Below are 14686 nucleotides of genomic sequence, written 5' to 3' on the forward strand. Positions count from 1 at the left end.
CTGTGCATGGTCATATCAAACTAATTTGCATGAAGATTTTACGAAGATTGGTGCCGGTTTGAAAGTTGTGCCACCAGGGCAGAGAGCAACGGTGTTGATGGCTTTTATTAAATCTTAAAAACAGATCTAAGAATAGCAGTCCAGCCTAGATTTCTCCCAGACATACAAATATGCTGAAATGTAACCTTGGAATGTTTCTTCACGGCGAAAATAGAACTGCTTAACCCGGTTTTAACTACTAAGAAGTCAACAACAACTTGACAAACCCAAAAGGAATTTACTTTTTAAAACCACAACCTTTTTCCTAACCTCAATTAAAAGTTTTATTAGCCTAAACTTACAACAACATGCAAGGCAGGATGCTAATTCTGGTCTCAGGTGTGCAAGTCGTATATGTTAAAGGTCAGGCATTGGGCCATACACAAGGGACAATCAATGCCATGGTGACGGGGAAAAACATTATTCGTAAAACTACATTCTTTAAAAAAGTTGGTGTAAAGACAAATAGTTTCCACTCACTCTAAACGTAAACAGTTCCCAGCACGGGGATTAGCTCAGCAGTTTAGTCATCAACCAAAACACTGAATCTCATTTCCTCTCCCTGTGTGATAATGAGGGTGAACACCTACACTAATCCTAGGTATCAGGATCAGAGGGGGCTTACCATGAAGCTGACTTTGCATTAAACAGGTAAACAGTCTTTGTTCGTTCATTTAAACACGATGCCAGGGGCACATGTGGATGTAGAGCAGGGTTTCCGTTAGCCGGCAATTACCGGTTTTTAGCTGGTAAAATTTATAAAAAAGCGGTAAATTCAAAACCTGCCGGTCAACATGTCTGGTAATAATTAGGGAGGCTCCGATCGATCGGCCGCCGGTCATTATCGGCCGATATTCACTCTTAATAGTTTGATCGGTGCTCTCTATAAAGGCCGATCAGGAAGCTGGATCTGATCCATATGGACATAAACGCGAGTGAAGTGTAACCGGACGCGAGAGAGAGATCAGATCGGCTGCTGAGTCTGACCGAGACACGCAGCTCTGCAGGATCACCTGAAGCCCCGCCCTCTGTTTAGCGGGCTGCAGGAGCTGCATGAGAAACTGACGGGCTGTCAGGAGAGAGAGAGAGAGGGGAAAAGAGAGGATCCGTTTCTCCCGTGTTATTATTCAAAGTTGATGTAAACTTCTGAATAATGTACGTTATCTACTACAAGTAGTTTGTTTGAATGTAATAATTATGTTGTTTGTGGAATCATTTATTGAAAAATGAATCTGAATTTTTCGATCTGTTACGATTATAAACTGAAGCAATATAAAAATGAGCCCCATGAACTGAGTTTTAAACTGAAGCATATCTGCTCATAGTCCGGTAATTACCTGCTAACGGAAACTCTGCTACACAACTATTATTATTATTATTGAAATATGACCGGTAAGTTTCAAATTAGTCCGGTAAAATAAATTCTGCCCGGACATTTGACCGGTGAGAAAAAATCCTAGCGGAAACCCTGATGTAGAGGTGGTAGAACGGGTCTTAAAGGGGCACATGTGGATGTAGAGGTGGTATAACGGGTCTTAAAGGGGCACATGTGGATGTAGAGGTGGTATAACAGGTCTTAAAGGGGCACATGTGGATGTAGAGGTGGTAGAACGGGTCTTAAAGGGGCACATGTGGATGTAGAGGTGGTAGAACGGGTCTTAAAGGGGCACATGTGGATGTAGAGGTGGTAGAACGGGTCTTAAAGGGGTGGATGTAGAGGTGGTAGAACGGGTCTTAAAGGGGCACATGTGGATGTAGAGGTGGTAGAATGGGTCTTAAAGGGGCACATGTGGATGTAGAGGTGGTAGAACGGTCTTAAAGGGGCACATGTGGATGTAGAGGTGGTAGAACGGGTCTTAAAGGGGCACATGTGGATGTAGAGGTGGTAGAACGGGTCTTAAAGGGGCACATGTGGATGTAGAGGTGGTAGAACGGGTCTTAAAGGGGCACATGTGGATGTAGAGGTGGTAGAACGGGTCTTAAAGGGGCACATGTGGATGTAAGGGTGGTAGAATGGTCTTAAAGGGGCACATGTGGATGTAGAGGTGGTAGAACGGTCTTAAAGGGGCACATGTGGATGTAGAGGTGGTAGAACGGGTCTTAAAGGGGCACATGTGGATGTAGAGGTGGTAGAACGGTCTTAAAGGGGCACATGTGGATGTAGAGGTGGTAGAACGGTCTTAAAGGGGCACATGTGGATGTAGAGGTGGTAGAACGGGTCTTAAAGGGGCACATGTGGATGTAGAGGTGGTAGAACGGGTCTTAAGGGGCACATGTGGATGTAGAGGTGGTAGAACGGTCTTAAAGGGGCAAATGGATGTAGAGGTGTAGAACGGTCCTTAAAGGGGCACATGTGGATGTAGAGGTGGTAGAACGGTCTTAAAGGGGCACATGTGGATGTAGAGGTGGTAGAACGGTCTCTAAAGGGGCACATGTGGATGTAGAGGTGGTAGAACGGGTCTTAAAGGGGCACATGTGGATGTAGAGGTGGTAGAACGGGTCTTAAAGGGGCACATGTGGATGTAGAGGTGGTAGAAACGGGTCTTAAAGGGGCACATGTGGATGTAGAGGTGGTAGAACGGGTCTTAAAGGGGCACATGTGGATGTAGAGGTGGTAGAACGGGTCTTAAAGGGCACATGTGGATGTAGAGGTGGTAGAATGGGTCTTAAAGGGGCACATGTGGATGTAGAGGTGGTAGAACGGGTCTTAAAGGGGCACATGTGGATGTAGAGGTGGTAGAACGGGTCTTAAAGGGGCACATGTGGATGTAGAGGTGGTAGAACGGTCTTAAAGGGGCACATGTGGATGTAGAGGTGGTATAATGGGTCTTAAAGGGGCACATGTGGATGTAGAGGTGGTAGAACGGGTCTTAAAGGGGCACATGTGGATGTAGAGGTGGTAGAACGGTCTTAAAGGGGCACATGTGGATGTAGAGGTGGTATAATGGGTCTTAAAGGGGCACATGTGGATGTAGAGGTGGTATAATGGGTCTTAAAGGGGCACATGTGGGATGTAGAGGTGGTAGAACGGTCTTAAAGGGGCACATGTGGATGTAGAGGTGGTAGAACGGGTCTTAAAGGGGCACATGTGGATGTAGAGGTGGTAGAACGGTCTTAAAGGGGCACATGTGGATGTAGAGGTGGTAGAACGGGTCTTAAAGGGGCCCATGTGGATGTAGAGGTGGTAGAACGGGTCTTAAAGGGGCACATGTGGATGTAGAGGTGGTAGAACGGGTCTTAAAGGGGCACATGTGGATGTAGAGGTGGTATAATGGGTCTTAAAGGGGCACATGTGGATGTAGAGGTGGTAGAACGGGTCTTAAAGGGGCACATGTGGATGTAGAGGTGGTAGAATGGGTCTTAAAGGGGCACATGTGGATGTAGAGGTGGTAGAATGGGTCTTAAAGGGGCACATGTGGATGTAGAGGTGGTAGAACGGTCTTAAAGGGGCACATGTGGATGTAGAGGTGGTAGAACGGGTCTTAAAGGGGCACATGTGGATGTAGAGGTGGTAGAACGGGTCTTAAAGGGGCACATGTGGATGTAGAGGTGGTAGAACGGGTCTTAAAGGGGCACATGTGGATGTAGAGGTGGTAGAACGGGTCTTAAAGGGGCACATGTGGATGTAGAGGTGGTAGAACGGGTCTTAAAGGGGCACATGTGGATGTAGAGGTGGTAGAACGGGACTTAAAGGGGCAAATATTTTTCTAACAAGCTAAAAAAAAAGGTCAACAAAGGATAGAAGCAAAGACACTAAGTGGCTTGATTGTAAGGAAACAAACAGATTTAAGATTTGCCCCCAAACTTGTACACCTAAAACTCCTAGCCACTAGAAAAAGTGGTAGTAGTATTTCTACTTAAGTTGAATAATGGAAGGGTGCCTTATATGCAAATTGCAATAGCTGCGACCATGCATCATTTATGTCCATTTTTTGCATCTTAGGGAACAAACTGTGGCCTATAAAGGGCGGGGAAATATTTGTGGATCAACAAACAAACATGGTGTTATTTAGAGTTAGAAAATGTGACTGTATAGGAAATGTATGACTCAACAAGTTGTGTAAGAGTCAAAGTAAAAAGTTGCCGGAAAAATAAGTAGTGGAGTAAAGTACTGATACCAGAAAAATGTACTTAAGTACAGTAACGAAGTATTTGGACTCCACTACTTCCCACCTCAGGGTACCAGCAGCGAGGAGATGCTGCTCTCAGAAAGACGCGCTGAAGGATCAGTCTTGTCAGAAAGGTGCTGGCCCAGATTCGCGACGGCGCCAACGAGCCTGAGGGACGCCAGTGGCAGCCGGCCCTCTGACTGAAGCGCGGAGAGAGAAAAGAGTCTGACCTCAATGTGCTGTGAATGGCAGAGGTGTAGCCAGAGATTAACAACGTGTGGCAGCTGGGAATAAGTCGCGTTTTCACACAATAAATAATGCCTCACGCTTCCATGCAGCGCGAGACTCAGACATTATAGTCAGTATTAATAGAACAGTAACAGGTACAGTAAGAATAGCATGTTTATGTCCAGCCGTCGTCACAGCCAGACAAAACACATTACAGATATTTAACACCAGGATATGGCCATAAAAAAACCCTGAGACTTGTTAAAATGCAGACCGGGAGACTTGTATTTCCACATGTGACTTTTGTCTGTGCACTTGCTCTGTAGCTATGTGTAGGTTATACAGATTATAAATAACACCACATGGGCTTGGAAAAAGTTAAATTATCGTGAATAGAATAGCGTTCATTAAACATTTATAAGAGTCCACTTAGATAAAAATCCCTGTCTCAAGCTCTGGGATGTTCAGCACATATTTCTTTTTGTGGTCGGAGCTTAAACTGAAACACAAAATGTTAAGGAAACATGAAGTCACGTCCTATTCGCCCCTCGTAAAGATGAGACTTAATCCAGCCGAGTAGAAAGCGGTTTACTCCGGTCTCTTCTGTGTATGGTGCTGTTTGGGTTCATCAGATTGATTACTCTGGATGTTTTGGGACTTTTCTCCCTCTGAGTAAAAGTCAAGCTCCTCGGCCGCATGCTAATGTCAAACAGAACGGCATGATGCGGTTTTCCCTCTGACACTGTTTGGATGGGTATGTAAATGTTTAACAGTGGCGTGAGTAAACACACACAAGGGTTAGGTGTCGGGATTTTGAGAGGGTCTTGTTTGGGGTTTTAGATGTGAACGCCCGCGCTGCGTGCCGCTAACAAGCTAACGGCACAAAGCTGCATGTAAACAACAAGCTATTATTTCCCCTTAAGAAACATTGACATCACATGGAGAGGAATTCTCTCCATAAACACAATTAATAGTGAAAATGTAAACCTGACAATGTCCTGAAGAAGGAGCAGGTTCTCCAGTAATAAAGCAAACACAGCGAGATGTGTGTGTTGTATAATACATTAGATATTTTAACTAGCAAGGTGGCAGTTAGGGTTAGTGTCACAAGTTACAGTAACACAAATATAATGCACAAAGATAAATATTGATATGATAAAGCATTCATTCATGTATGACTTGGTACTGGAACTGGTTGTCCCTCTGCAACATGTATTGGACTGCGAATAAAGACTATTGACAAGTTAATCACTATCATGCAAGTGTGCAATGGCAGTCACCAGTTGTGTTGTCTTTGTGGTCAGAATGTGGATCTTTAAAAACGAGACACGAGATCAGGAAAAGCGGCACGCAATGTTACAACTCTTACACGATTACTCATGCGGCGCAGAATGCATGTTCATCCACTTTATGTTGTATCTTCCTCGTGTTGGCTACGTGACTGTTCGTGTGTGTTTATGAGAAAGGCAGAACAGGAAGAGATTGATCTGATTATCGTTCCAGTCTGAAACGTGCTTGGATACTTCTTTCTCTGAGTACCCTAATAACCTACATTGGTGTTTTATCCTATCTTTTACTTGCTGTGTAAAGTCATATTTTGTATTGTGTGCTGTCTGTAAAGCACTTCCGTGTTGAGAAGCTATATACATAAAGTTGTACTTACTTACTAACCCTAACTCTATTGTATTGATGTGTATGTTTTTATCTGAAAATGATCAAAGCCACATGAGGAGGGACGCTTTTATTTGTTTATTTATATTTATTTTAAATTATTTTATTACCTGGAGGCCGGGAAACCGCCCGCAGGGAGGAACTGTTCACCTCCCTGCCACCCTTTTAATAAAAAACGGCTACCCTTTGGAATCTTTTAAACTTCCCGACCTCGATTTTAATGGTTTCTGTTTTTCAGTGACATCCAGTTCATTATATACGATTTTACTAACCCGGTGTGCCTTCCTTTATTTTATTATTATTAGTTAATTTTAACACTCCCTTTACTTTTTAAATTCATATTACTGGGGAGAATGTTTTAATTATTTATATTTGTATCATTGCACTTGTGTTTTAACTGCACTTACACTACCATGCACGGCTTTTACTAATAGAACTGGAGTCACTTTTAAATTGGCCATTTTAGATCCCCCTCTCATTTAAGGTCTTTTACGGATTCCATTGGGACAAGCTCCGCACACGCACACACACGTAGATACATCGATACACACACACACCACCCTCCAGATCCTGGGACGGGGAGATCTGCTTTTTGGGCATACTCTGCCGCCGTTCCGTGGTCCGGCTCCGCTCTGCACTTTTTAACCATACATCCGAAACGGTCTTGTCCTCCGGAGCCCTGCGCTCTTCCCCAACCTAACTCTAACCCTAACTCTAACTCTTCTCGCCCCATCTTTTATTTGATGAGGATGTCGAGGTGCAAATCCGTCTGGAAACAAAACGCTGTTCAGTGGCGGGTGAAAAAGGAATCATAAATAGGACGAAATATGACCGAAGTTGTGGCCTGGCAGGAGAGCAGGAGAGGGCAATGCAAAACAAGCGTAATTGGGAAAAATCTGGCAAGTGTGATGTGAAAGCTAACGTGAGGGAAAACAACCGTCCTATGTTTTATGAGGAAGTTGTGGCGAAAATCTGGAACCAAGTTGTGATGACGAGAACAAAGCGTACACAGAGAGAAATATGGTAGAACTGTGACCAGGCAGGAAACGGAGACATGAAAAACAAGAGTCTTTGGGTAACACGAGAGGGGCTTTGAACACGAGCGTGAGAAACATGCACTGGGCCCGATGGCCTCTGCTGTTTGACATGAGATTTATTGATTAAATGAAAGCACGTGAAAAGGTACGATACTCCCAACAAGCAGGGCAGAACAACTCGAGTGTCCTTTGAGAAAGCAAAAAGGGTTTGACAACCTTGAGCTTCTCTAAGGCCCTCTTCCTCCTGCATACGCTCACCGTGTCACCATGAATATGCGAACCAATCCATTGCGTCCTGGCTCCCACAGCCGTCCTCTTGTGTGGATTCAACGGGCTCTCCGCAGGCATGGATGATTGATGAAAGTCGTAGCACTATCTGAGTGGGTGTTTCCTTGTTTTGCTATCCAACCGAGAGGCGGTGTGAGTTTCCATTCATCAGTGAGGTCAATTTGGCCGGTTTTCACTTGTTTAAGAAGCGTTTATGGGTTTTGGACTTGGGTTTAGTTTAAGGTAAAAGTTGCGGTCCAGCATGCCGAGCTGGAAGGAAAGCGGGTCGTGGTTAGGGAATGAATGTAGACAATAAATGCCCTCCCTAATGCAGGAATATTAACATGTGTGTAGCTGTGTGTGTGTTTTCATTGCTTGACAGTGGCAAGATGTTGACACGTCATCGACCCCTGGTTGGCATGTGGAGGCAGCTTATTTTACAGCCAATGGGGTGACTGAGCGGTGACTGTGTGTGTGTGTGTGTGTGTAGGAAGCAATGAGTCCTCAGCTGTGCACAGGTGAAGCAAAGCGACAAGGTTGTTCCATCATCGACCTCTCGTTACTGTCACATGGAGTCTAACACCAACGGTCTGGATCCCAGATGTGTTTTATGTTAAGAAATATACTTTCTGTTCTACGAACTGTTTACGCTGGCCAGCGTTTTGACTGATATTATGATGGCCGTTTCTCATTGTTATTACTTTGTCAATATCGCCAGTGTTCCTTTGCTAAATTTTGATTAATTGCTTTGAAAGACGTTTCCAGGATGACCTGCGGACCAGATGGATGGAAGTTTAAGCTGTAAACTTCATTTGAGTTTCAGCCATCAACTTTGTATGATCTCACCCGTGAAGGCACAGAGACCAAATGTCTTTTTACACCCAAAGACACACACATCTGGAAAACAAGAACCTCTTCAGAACGAGGTTGGTCCTTTATGTATTTATACCAGTTTTTTAGATACTCTGCGAAAATGTAATGAAGCAATACTTGGACATTTTGGGAAATACAGTTATTTGCTTTTTTGCCAGGAGTTAGATGAGAAGATTGATCACTCTTGTGTCCACAGCGAGCCAAAGCGCTGACGATGTGTCCGGACTGACCTCTGTTCCACTGACTTCTTGTATTATTATTTCATCATTCATTTTGGAAAAAATGTAAGCATGTTTCCTGGAGTTTGCTGTCCATATGACACCACACCGCTCCTCCGCTCCCTCCACTGGCTTCCGGTAACTGCTAGAATCCACTTCAAGACACTGGTACTTGCGTACCATGCTGCGAATGGATCTGGCCCTTCCTACATCCAGGACATGGTTAAACCGTACACCCCAGCACGTGCACTACGCTCTGCATCAACCAAACGACTCGCTGCACCCTCGCTGCGAGGGGGACCCAAGTTCCCATCAGCAAAAACACGTGGGTTTGCTATCCTGGCTCCAAAATGGTGGAATGAGCTCCCATTGACATCAGGACAGCAGAAAGCAGCTTACACACCTTCCGGCGCAGACTGAAAACTCATCTCTTTCGACTCCACTTCGAGGATAGAATTACTAACAAAGCACTTATATACTAATAAAGGACTGGCTTATCTAAAGCCAGTTGAGTAGCACTTGAAATGTTTTGGCTCTATGAAACCTGATATGATTCTGTTTTCCTCAAGTTTGTATCTTCTTGGTCGAAGGCACTTATTGTAAGTTGCTTTGGATAAACGCTAAATGAAATGTAATGTGATATAAATATACAGAAGAAACTACAGTCTTACTAGTGTACTGTAGAGTTTTCCCCTGATGACAGCGTCTGATCTTTTCTGTTTCATGCGTGTAAATTAAGTTGTGATGTCTTCAAAGTTCTAGGACACATGGGAAATGTTTCATGGTAAACATATTGAACAAATCTACCTATTTGTTTCACGGGAATCCTTAGTTTAGACATTTGAAGCGAGCCAAACAATACACCATCCATACAACTCTTTCCGAAGCTGTATCATTAGGTATTAGTGCCGTAGAAAAGGTAATTAGATTTTTAACGAGGTATTTTACTACCCAAACACAACCTGGACCTTCTGGATTCACTTTGGCCGTGTGTATTATAAAAAGCATGAAGACTGGAAACAGGTAGAAACAACAAGCCTGGTTTTGTCTCAAGGTGTGATTTGTTCAAATTAAACAAACGATACATAACAAGGTAATTAGCGATCTTTTATTGAAACTTGTATAGTTTGTTACCTTTAGACAAAGCCAGGCTAGCTGTTTACCCTTGTTTCCAGTCGTCATGCTAAGCTATGCTAACCAACAGCTAGCTGGCATAGCTCTTCTCCTGTAACTTGGCAGGAAAGTGAATAAGACATATTTTCCAAACCTACATCTTGATGCGAGACTCTGCCTGCAGACTTTGTTTCTGAAAGGCCGATTGCTCAATGCCGATTTATGGAGAACTTCAATTTTTAACTGCTGCTTTTCCTCTTGGATGTAACACCAGCAAGATATCAGTCTGTGCTGCTGGCACCAGTTTGGTGTACAAGGTGCAGGTTGTAAACATTTCCTCCTCAGGTTTTGGCGGAGACATCTGCAATCTATTTTCTCTCAGACCTCAAATGCCTTGTTTTGGAGAGTCTCTTTTTCTTGTCTTTTTTCATCTTTTCGTTTAAGATATCCATATTTTCTATTTGCACCTTCAAAACAAGGAGGGAGGCTTGTGAAGGATCCTGGGCAGCATGTCAGATATCAGCTGTTTCTGTTTTTGGCCATTAAAACAGGAGTTGAGCGACGGCTGCCCGGCTCCTGGTGGGCTTATATCATGGTGTGTGGAGAAGAATTATTGTCAACTCTCTTTAAATCAGGACGCTCTTCCTCCGCATGTGAAGCCACAATGAAAGCCGGGTAAAGCCAGGCATTAAAAGGCTCAGTCGGCTCACCCTCTGCCTCACATTTCTAAACATGCCATGAACAAGAAGAAAGGATTTGAGTTAAACAACAGAAGATTGTGAGCGTATGCACGAATATATGGAAACATTTTGTGCCACACGGCTACATTGGCTACATGTATGGAAATGATGTACTGGAAATTACATTTGAAAAAGTGGGGGTTGTGTTGTATTTAAGGACAAGAAAGCTACATGTTAACAAGATTAGAAATCCCCTTTGAATGGAGAGAGTGCTCGTCTTAACCCGTCTACTACAGTGTTGCATTATGGGTTGTGGGGCCGTCGTGAGTGTCTGTTTACAGTGTGTCTGTTAGAAGTTAGTCAGTCTTCATTAGCCCAATGTACCAGCAGGTGTTTCTGAAGGCTTGGGTAACATGTCTTTCTGCCAAGGAGGAAATACATTCCGGATGAGCGAAAGCGAGTCTGAAGCCTCTCCCCACATAATTACTGCAGAAAGCTGAACATTTGTGTTGTCATGGCAGATGACGAGGAGCTCAAAAAGTACCAAAGAAGCTAGCAGGGTTTTCTGTTTCCGACCAGGTGCTAGAATCGGCCATCTGTCTTGTAAGTTGTCTTAAGTCATTATGGTAGATTGTTCTTCTTCTTGAGAACATTACATAACTACTCGATCAGTCCAAAACACGAGAATCAACATCTGTAACATCTTGACCTCTCCTGTCTTGACCTATACTTGTGAAAATAAAAACAAGTCAAAGATGATTGATGATATCATTCTAAGAAATTGAGTTTTTACAAAATCAGAGATGGTAGGAACAGCAGTATGCAAAGATTTAGCAAGCACTTTAGAAAAGACCAACTTAATCAATGGCAAGTCAAGTCTAAGAACAGGTCCAGTCGAGTTTAAGTCAATACCAATGCTAGGGCGAGTCGAGTTTCTCTTCAGGACTGAGTTCAGAGCAAATCAAGTTATGTTAAAGACCAATAGTGTATCTGTGAAAATGTTTTAACCATCTTCTAAAAACATTCTAATAAATGCATATATATTTTAGGCTTGAAGACGCTATTACTGAACGATAATCAGGAAGAACTTCGACAGTTCTCAATAGCCAATAAGACAAGTCAGTGTTCATGAGACCAAAAGTTCAAGACTTCAAAAAGAGGTCTCGGGTCAGGACTCGAGACAGAGTCCAGATTTAAGTACAACAGCCCTGTCTTTATCCATTCATCTATTACAAGACGAACAGAAGTTACACACAGTGCACTTCATAGTCCAGATGTCAAATTCTCATAAACGGTCAATGAACTTAAACCATCCTGACATACTCTCACACTATTGCAATAAAAGTCAAGGCCGCTGAGGTAGGTCTATGTGAGACTCGTAGAGGACTCCACTCGGTCATCAGTGTGTGCTCGCCTGCATCATCTGACAGGAGAAAGTGTAACTCCTCAACACTGACGCAGCCACTGGAGGTCCCTCTTGCACCAGGATTGCCGGACCCGTTTGGCACACCTCTCCAATGTGTCTTCAATTAGCGGGCTCCAGTCAACACCGTCCTCTGAGCTGGAATGTCAGCTGAGCTGGAGATAACCCTCTTGAAACCCCAGTGAGGGACAGCTCTGGTCTGGATGTCCTGCACACATTCGAAAAGCAGATTCAGAGTTGCAAAGAAAAGCAGAAAGCCACATCTGAGGGATACTTTTCACTTTGGTTTTTGATGTGACTCCTGTTTGCACAATTAAGTTATCGGCCGCTCCTGAAGTTTTCTTTTCCGTGTGTACCGGACTCGATGGGTGAGACGAGAAGATGAACTCTCTGGGTGCGCAGGTGGAGATTCTTCAGCAGCAGGGTGCACGGATGAAACACATGCATGCGTTACGGTTTGACAAGCAGCCGCTTTGAAAGTTGTTACGGTTATTTGTCCTCCTGATATTCAATATCCGCACATTTGATCGATTGAATGAACACAAATTGAAAGAATTCGTTCATCAGCGTGGGAAAAAGTCTTCGAGACCATCACCAGACATCTCTCCGCTGAAATCCAGACTAACAACATTATTTTAGGTTTTGCTCTTCCTGCTCGTTCAGGGCGCAGGAGTTACTCGATGTGTCTGAGTCACAGCGAGTGGCTTTTTCAGAGAGCCAACAGAGCAGGTTTTTGTTTTTAGACTGTCGAAACTCACAGCAGCAAGCAAGTGCCATGACCTCAATATGATGTACATGCGTGATCTGAAAGAATGGCAGGGAGAAAAGTGTAATGTATGGAGTGCTCACAGTGGACACTAAACCGAGTCATTCATAGCCTCATTTTATATTGGGCAATTAAGAATTTGTTCTATGTATATCCGTATCATTATATCAAACTGCTATGAGGACGACCTACGTCAGCGTCAACATCCTCTGGCAATATGTTTTTTTTGAAAGTTTAAAATCATATATTTCATGTGACAGGTTAGGTTAGTCAGTCTCCCTAAATCTAATTACCCTAAGCATGTGGATGTTGGATTTTAAGAAATAATGTCAAATATTACAGTTTCCTTTTTGCCTGTTCATGCTCAACTCAGTATATATATATATATTTAACATGCATTCTTAAGTTACTGCAAACTTGAATAAGTAGACAGTTCAAACCTAATATTGTACGTGTGTCATCTTACACGTAAACTGACATGAATACATGCATGTAGTCTGGCACATGCATATACAACACGTACATGTATGCAGTCACACACACAGACACACACACTCGCTTAACTCCTGTGTAATATTATTGTAAGGTTTCCCACCTGTCTGCAGCTGTCAGCAGGGTCTTCTTGCTATGGATACCTCCCCACCTACTGTGTCTGCAATGCTCACACTCACACACACACACACACACACACACACACACACACACACACACACACACACACACACACACACACACACACACACACACACACACACACACACACACACACACACACACACACACACACACACACACACACACACACACCACACACACACACACACACACACACACACACACACACACACACACACACACACACACACACACACACACACACACACACACACACACACACACACACACACACACACACACACACACACACACACACACACACACACACACAGTAGTCTCCCCCCCAGCAGGAGAGGGGTGAGACGAGCACGGTGACCGAGTCGCCCGCCGCAGGAATGCAGCCGACCCTTCTTCCAAAATGAAGTATGACAACAAACCTACAACACATTCAGCAAACAATTATTGAAGCTGAACAATCGTCGAGTTGCAATACGGCCCATTTTGTGAAAACAAAAGCCTTGGAGACAAACACTGGGAGTCCAAATAGTTTTCTCTCCAGAGAGATTTCAGGATTTTCCAAATTCTTCCTCCAATGCACATCGATTCCAAAAGTGTGTTTTGAATAAAGTGCGAATGTGGAGCGAGCCAGTCACTGTTGATATCATGTGAAAGATATGCTCGTAATTAGGGACATACATATTACAGTTTTTCTCAATCGCTAAAACCACTATTTAGAATCAAAATGCCTTTCATCAAACCAACAGCACAGCCATCGAAACAGAAAACCGTTTCTCTACGACAGCATACCATTGATATCACACAACATGCAGATGCTAGGCAGTGGTTTGCAAAACAGATCACACACTTCTCGACACAAACAACAATCTTTTGTGTAACTCATGTCTAAAAAACAAAATAAGCTTCTCACAGTGGATAACACTTACTCTTCATACACGTAGACCATAGCTACACTAATTGACACTTGATGTGCAACATATTAACACTTGTTATCGGTCAATCACCCCATTGAACAAGGTAACTGCAGGAATGTACTGTATCCCTTACAGCAGGGGGGTCAAACTCAATTTCATCACGGGCCACATCAGCATGAAGGTTGCACTCAAAGGGCCGGTTGTAACTTTAAGACTATATAAAAATACATATATAAATATTTAATATATATAAAATAATGCATTATATTACATTATTGCCTCTGCATTGGATTGCTATGGGATAGGGTAATAACTTCATAATTAACTACGTCTGAAAGCAGAAGTCTAGGGCAAATAATTGCAAGTCTCTTCAGTGAGAATGTTACAACATGATTTAAAAAGAAAAGCCAAATTCTGGAAAAACAAAAAAAAGTGACATTTTGAAAAGAAAGTGACATTTGAAAAGAAAGTGACATTTTGAAAAGAAAGTGACATTTTGAAAAGAAAGTAAAATTGTGCAAAAAAAATCTAATTCTGAGAAAAAAATGCATATTTAAAAGAAAAGGCAAATTCTGAGAAAAGTCAAATTTGAGATGCATTGTGGGACATGTAGTTTTTGGGCAACGTGCTTCTGTAAAGTAGCATCTAACCGTATAATAAACTTATTGTATTCTTTGCAAGCTCTTGAGGGGCCACATAAAATGAAGTCGCG

Source organism: Pseudochaenichthys georgianus, chromosome 10 (assembly GCF_902827115.2).
Source record: "Pseudochaenichthys georgianus chromosome 10, fPseGeo1.2, whole genome shotgun sequence".
NCBI lineage: Eukaryota > Metazoa > Chordata > Actinopteri > Perciformes > Channichthyidae > Pseudochaenichthys > Pseudochaenichthys georgianus.